The sequence below is a fragment of the Papio anubis genome, chromosome 1, assembly GCF_008728515.1.
Source record: "Papio anubis isolate 15944 chromosome 1, Panubis1.0, whole genome shotgun sequence".
Taxonomy (NCBI): domain Eukaryota; kingdom Metazoa; phylum Chordata; class Mammalia; order Primates; family Cercopithecidae; genus Papio; species Papio anubis.
The window spans coordinates 20,738,443-20,744,442 of NC_044976.1; positions in this window are offsets into that span (position 1 = coordinate 20,738,443).

Genomic DNA, 6,000 nt, shown 5'->3' on the forward strand with positions numbered 1-6,000 from the left:
CCACAGCCTGGGCAGAGCTGGGGGATGGATCTGTGTTGGCTTCCTGCTCCCAGAACAACCATCTGACCAACAAATGTGCCCTGACAACAGTTTTGCTGTCTTCATCTTCCACCGAGAGGTGGTGAACTGTGGTGAAGCAATTAAGTCAACCTAGCAAATGAGGTTTGCAGTGCACAGGACTCACGAGTAAGTGACTGGGGTCAAGGCATGCACTCCCAAGGGGGCTGGCTATTGGGGGAAGAAAAATCTTGCTGTTTTTATTTACAAAGTAGACACATAGTACATACACAGATACATTGTATGTCTGTAGTATTAAAATGTTTAGGGAAGGCCGGGCATGGTGGCTCACTTCTATAATCCCAGCACTTTAGGAGGCCGAGGCAGGTGGATCACTTGAGGTCAGGAGTTTGAGACCAGCCTGGGCAACATGGTGAAACCCCATCTCTACTAAAAATACAAAAATTAGCCAGGCGTGGTGGTGCCTGCCTGTAATCCCAGCTGCTTGGGAGGCTGAGGCAGGAGAATCACTTGAACCTGGGAGGTGGAGACTGCAGTGAGCCGAGATTGCACCACTGCACTCCAGCCTGGGCAACAGAGTGAGACTCTGTCTCAAAAAATAATAATAATAAATAAAATTAAAAATAAAAATGTTTAGGGGAGAAAATGTCCTAAAAGGATCCCTGGGAAATAATACTGGGAAAAAATGGTGAGTAACACCACGTTAAGGGAAGGAGGGAAGGGTCAGGGCTGAGAGCCACACTCATTTGGCCACAGTCCTGGTACTAGGGAGAGAGGGGTGATCAAACTCAGAGACACTGCCCTTAAGAAGCTCACAATCTAGTGAGTGAGAGGCAATAAAGCAGGCAACCATTATACCCAATGACGAGAGCCATGCCAGAGCCGGGGCAGGGAGGGAAGTGGAGTAGGGGAGGGGCTTCACATCAGGGAGGCTCCTGAGACTGGGCCAGGCAAGGTTGCAGCAGGTGAATTTAGATAGCTCGGGGAATGCCAGCCCATTGACCCCAGCTCCTTGTCTAGAAGCAGTCCACAGATGCCTCCATAGACTGATCCCCCCATAGACTGATCCCCTTGGGCAGGGTGGGGCACAGACGGGGTTGAAGGGAAGCCTTCAAGTTCAGCTCAGTATACCTTCTCGCCAGTGCCTGGAAGATGCTGGAATCCCCCTGTTAGAGCCTTGTCCCTCAACCTGAGAGATGTATCTTAATGGCAACCTGATAGAATGGAAAGAATTCTAGACCAGGTGCCAAAATAACAGAGTCTTGGTCCCAGCTATGCCCCTGGTGTCTAGAGTATCCTGGGAGAGGCCAGCTCTCTCTCAGTCTCGACTCCCTACCTCTAAAATCCCTTCCCCCACCCACTTCACATGGGGGTCGGGCAGGAGAGGCCCACAGACACCATCAGCCACAGCCTGTAGATCTGTGAGCTCACTCACTCACGCCTGCGATGAGCAGGCGAGGAGACTGAGGCATGGAGAAGTGAGTCACTTGCCCAAGGTCACACCTGTTTTAAGAGGGAGCCAGGATCGTATCCCAGTGGCACTGATGGGGTGAGCGGGGAGAGGCGGGGGTGGTTCAGGGGAGGCGGATGCGCTGGCCCTACAGGCCCTCTGCTCAGCTCTCCCATGAGTGGCCCTGGGCTGTCCGTCCGAGAGCCACGATCCCTCACTCTTCCAGAGGCTGTTTATAAGCAGAGCACGTGCTGAGGAGATGGGCTCAGTGGCAGCTGGGGGCCCTGGAGACCCTGAGCTGGGAAAGGGAAGGCCCACGGGGCCCTGGAGCTGTCTTCACAGGCCTTCAACTGTCAGAGGGATCTATTTAGGACACAGATCTGACCACACCGTGGCCCATCCTCACCCCCCACAGTTCCTGAGATGAAACCCTGGCAGCTTAGCCAGACAGTGCCCTCCGAGACCCGACCTCTTCAGCCTCGTCACTCACTCTCCCCTGCCTCGGACTTCACTCTCAGGTCGGCAGACTACCAGCAGCCTCCATCTTCCCACCAGCTCTGCCCAGCCCCATTTCTGGGGCAAGAAGGAAGTGCGGCCCTTCCTTCACTGAGCCTCTGCATGTGCTGTCCCCGTGCCAGAGGGCCCTTCCTTGGCCTTTTCCTGACCAACACCTGCTGACACTTTGAGCCATGACTCAGATGTCACCTCCTCCAGGAAGTCCTCCTGTGTGCGGCTTCTGCACCCCATCCTTCTCCTGATCCTTGAACTTAGGCTCTACTGCAGTCATCTGTGTCTGTCTCAGCAACACAGGCCGGGTCAGAGTCGGCATCTGGGTGTGGACTGCTCACATGGCTGCCCTCACAGGAAGGCCAGAGCAGCCAAGGCAAGTGCTGTTTTCCCCATTCAACAAGTGAAGAGATGGAGTCTTAGGAGAGTAACTGGCCCAAGGTCATACAGGTATTAGGAGGTGGAGCAGGGGTTGAAGCCCTGAGTCTGGCATCAGAGCACTCATGGGGCAAGGTGAGTCTGAGGTCTGCAGTCTTTAGAGACCTTCACTGACTCTGGGGTTCTCAGACATCACCTTCTCCAACAGTGTGGACAGAGCCCTCACTGTCCACACTCCCCAAAACAGTCCTATGCCACTCTCCATCCTCCCACCGTCTTAGTCTTTTACAGAGCACTTAGCAGGATCGAAAGTTTTATAGGCCGAGTACGGCGGCTCACGCCTGTAATCCCAGCACTTTGGGAGGCTGAGGCAGGTGGATCACTTGAAGTCAGGAGTTCCAGACCAGCATGGCCAACATGGCAAGACCCCATCTCTCCTAAAAATGCAAAAATTAGCCAGATATGATGGCATGTGTCTGTAATCCCAGCAACTTGGGAGGCTGAGGCACGAGAATCACTTGAACCCGAGAGGCGGAAGTTGCAGTGAGCCGAGATTGAGCCAGGCAACAGGGACAGACTCTGTCTCAGAAAAAATAAAGTTTTATAAATGTCTTTACTCGTTGGCCTGTCTCTGAGAGCCCCACAGGGGCAGGGACCCGGCCCGCCTTGTTCCCTGTTCACTGTTGGGTTCCCAGTGCCTAGGCCAGTGCAGTGCTCAATACGTTTGCTGCACGAACGAGCATTGAGCACGTGCCTGGCGATGGCGAAGCACGGTCTGTCATCCTCTTGGTCGCCCCAGCCACTCGTGAGCCAGGCGTTCTGCACATTTTTTGGATGAGGAAGTGGAGCCCCAGAGAAGTTAAGGGCCTGGCTCAGGGTCACTGAGAAGTGGCTTGGTGGTCAGGTTTGTCTGATTCCAAAGCTCGCACCCATAGACTCCGGGCCACTAATCAGGGTGCTACACCCAGCAAGGCTCACAGACTGGCCCGAAGTCACCCAGCCAGCTTCTGCTCATTCTTCACACAGCTTTCCGCTGGGTCCCCCGAGGGCTTAGACGTGGAGCAGGTCATATTTTCAGTACTTTCATTCTGCCTTTTATTAAGCCATGTAAGGGCTCTGCAGACTTCATAATTGTCCACAGTTCAGCTTCGCCTTTTTTTCCCCTTTGCAGTTTTTAAAATGAACACACTCCTTCAGCAGCTGCAGCGTCATTAATTCTCTGGCCCCATCCTTGATGAGGCCTCAGGCCCAGGGTCGGGCTCCTCTGATGGCCCTGGCAGGAGCCTTTTCAAGCTCCTAATCCACTTGGCAGTTGTTTGAACTCTCAGAAATTATGCCTTCTCATCTCGTCCTAATGAACTCATAAGCCCGGTGAACGCCTTGGGAGATAGTGCTTGTTCTTCCCGGCTCTGTCCCTGAAAGAGAAACTCAAGCCTTCCAAACACTCCTTTTGCTTTCCCTTCCGGGCCTCAGTCTCCCCGCCTGTGCAGTGGAGGCTTGGAGTCTCTGGCAATGGAAGCGCTCTTCCAGCTTAGACATTCCAGAACAGGGACAGTGCCATTCCCTAGAAATAGAAGGTGAGCCACACGTGTCATTTTAAATTGCCTAATAGCCATATTAAAAGGGTAAAAGGAAGCAAGAGAAATTAATTTCAATAATGTGTTTTATCTAGACTACCTATATTTCAAGCGCTCAGTGGCCACATGTGGCTGGTGGCTACCGTACTGGAGAATGCCGTTCCAGAATTCTTGTCTTGTTCTGCCCCCAGCCTTTCCTCTCACCCTTCCTGGGGCTGTGGGCTGCCCTCGTTCTCCCAGTCCCTACCCACCTGACTGAGTGCCAGCCTGGATGGCAGTTACAAAGCCGTGACACCAAGAGTTGGGCTCTGAGGGTGAGGGGTCCTGCTTGGCCGTGAAGGTACACGCAGCCTCCAGAAGGCTTCTCACCCTGCCCCGCGTGGGAGGAGGAGATGGAAGGGGAGAAGGGCACTGCCTCCCTATTCGAAACCCCAGGAAAGGCAACATCATGGGGAAAATAGATCTCAGAACGTGAGTTCCATTTTGGGGGAGGAGGTGTCACTTCAGCTCAGAATCCATCAAACCAGGTGCTGGGCTAAGCCCCTGGCACGAATCATCTCATTTTATGCTCCCAAGGGTCCTGTGAAATGGGTCATATTCGAGGCTGAGCACAGTGGTTCACACTTGTAGTCCCAGCTACTCAGGAGGCTGAGTCGGGAGGATCACTTGGGCCCAAGAGTTCGAGGCTGCAGTGAGCTGTGACTTTGCTGCTGCACTCCAGCCTGGGCAACAGAGTAAGACCCTGTCTCAAAAAAAAAAAAAAAAAAAAAAATTCCAATTTGGGAGGCGGGGGGGAAAGAAAATAATAAATAAATAAATATGTACACTATTCAGATCCTGATTTTTACAGAGGAGGAAACTGAGGCTCAGAAAAAGGAGTGGCTCTTTTCCTTGTTCCTAGATCCCTCTTTCATTCAGTCGCTCCCATTCCTTCCTTCTTCCCAGCTGTGTGTGTAGGGCATAGCGGGAGGGCTTCGTGGGAAATAAACTCCCTTCCCACATGCAGCCTTGGTTGCGGGCATTAGAGCTCCTGCCTGCAAACTGCCTGATGCTGGGGGGTCAGGGTGGCGGGGAGACCCATGCTGAGCAGGACTCTGCAACAGCTGAAGTGGGAGTGGGGCTGTGGGAGGGAACGGGGGCTGGAAGGTGGAACTTTCTTCTCCCACTGGATGCCCGGAGCCCAGGCCCCCTCACAGCCCTCTGGATCTTGCCGGTCTGGTTCCTGCTGGGATCCCAGGCCCCGCGCCCAAGGGACTGGCACTGAGCAGGTGCTCCTGCCGTCCTCATCCTGCCTCTCTGCCTCCCTCCCCTCCTGGCTCTTCTCCTGCTCCCCACGGACTTCCTCAAATCCCAGTCTCCGCCTCTGCCCTCCAGCTCCTTGCGGGTCCCTCTATCTGTCTGGGCCTCTCTTGCCCTCTCCCTCAGTCTAGCTTGACTGGTCACTGTCTTCTGGCCTCTCTCTTTATCGTCATCGCCATCGTCTCTCGTGCATCTCCCGTCTCTGTCACATATCTCCGTCTCTCCATCCGTCTCTCGTCTGGGTCTCCGTCATGATCATAAATGTTCATGTCATATCCCGTCATTATCTCATCCGGCATATCATCCGTCATGCATGATATCATCATGCCAATCCGTCCATCACCAAAGTAAAGTGTTTTAATAATAAATGTAATATGCGGATATGTCATATGTAAATATGTAAATTTATGTCATGTCGTCATAACATGTCATAATATCTCTCCGTTTCTCTCTCCTCCGTCCCATCTTTCTCATCTCCATTTTGCCTCCATCTCTCTCTCTCCATCCCTCTTTCTCCCCCTCTCCTCTTCCTCTGTCTCATCCATCCTTATCTCCCTCTTTTTCTTACGTCCTCTGCATCTGTTCCGTAATCCTCCTCCATTCCTGTCCTTGTTTGTATCTGGCTTCGGTGGCCCGTCATCGGCTCGACATCACAGCACCATCAGCCGGGCCGGGCTGACGTCGGCAAAATTGCTGGATGGGCAATGGGCCCAGGCGTCCTCCGGGTGCAATCGCCGAGAATCGCGCACCAATCACCGGGGATTCAGTTAG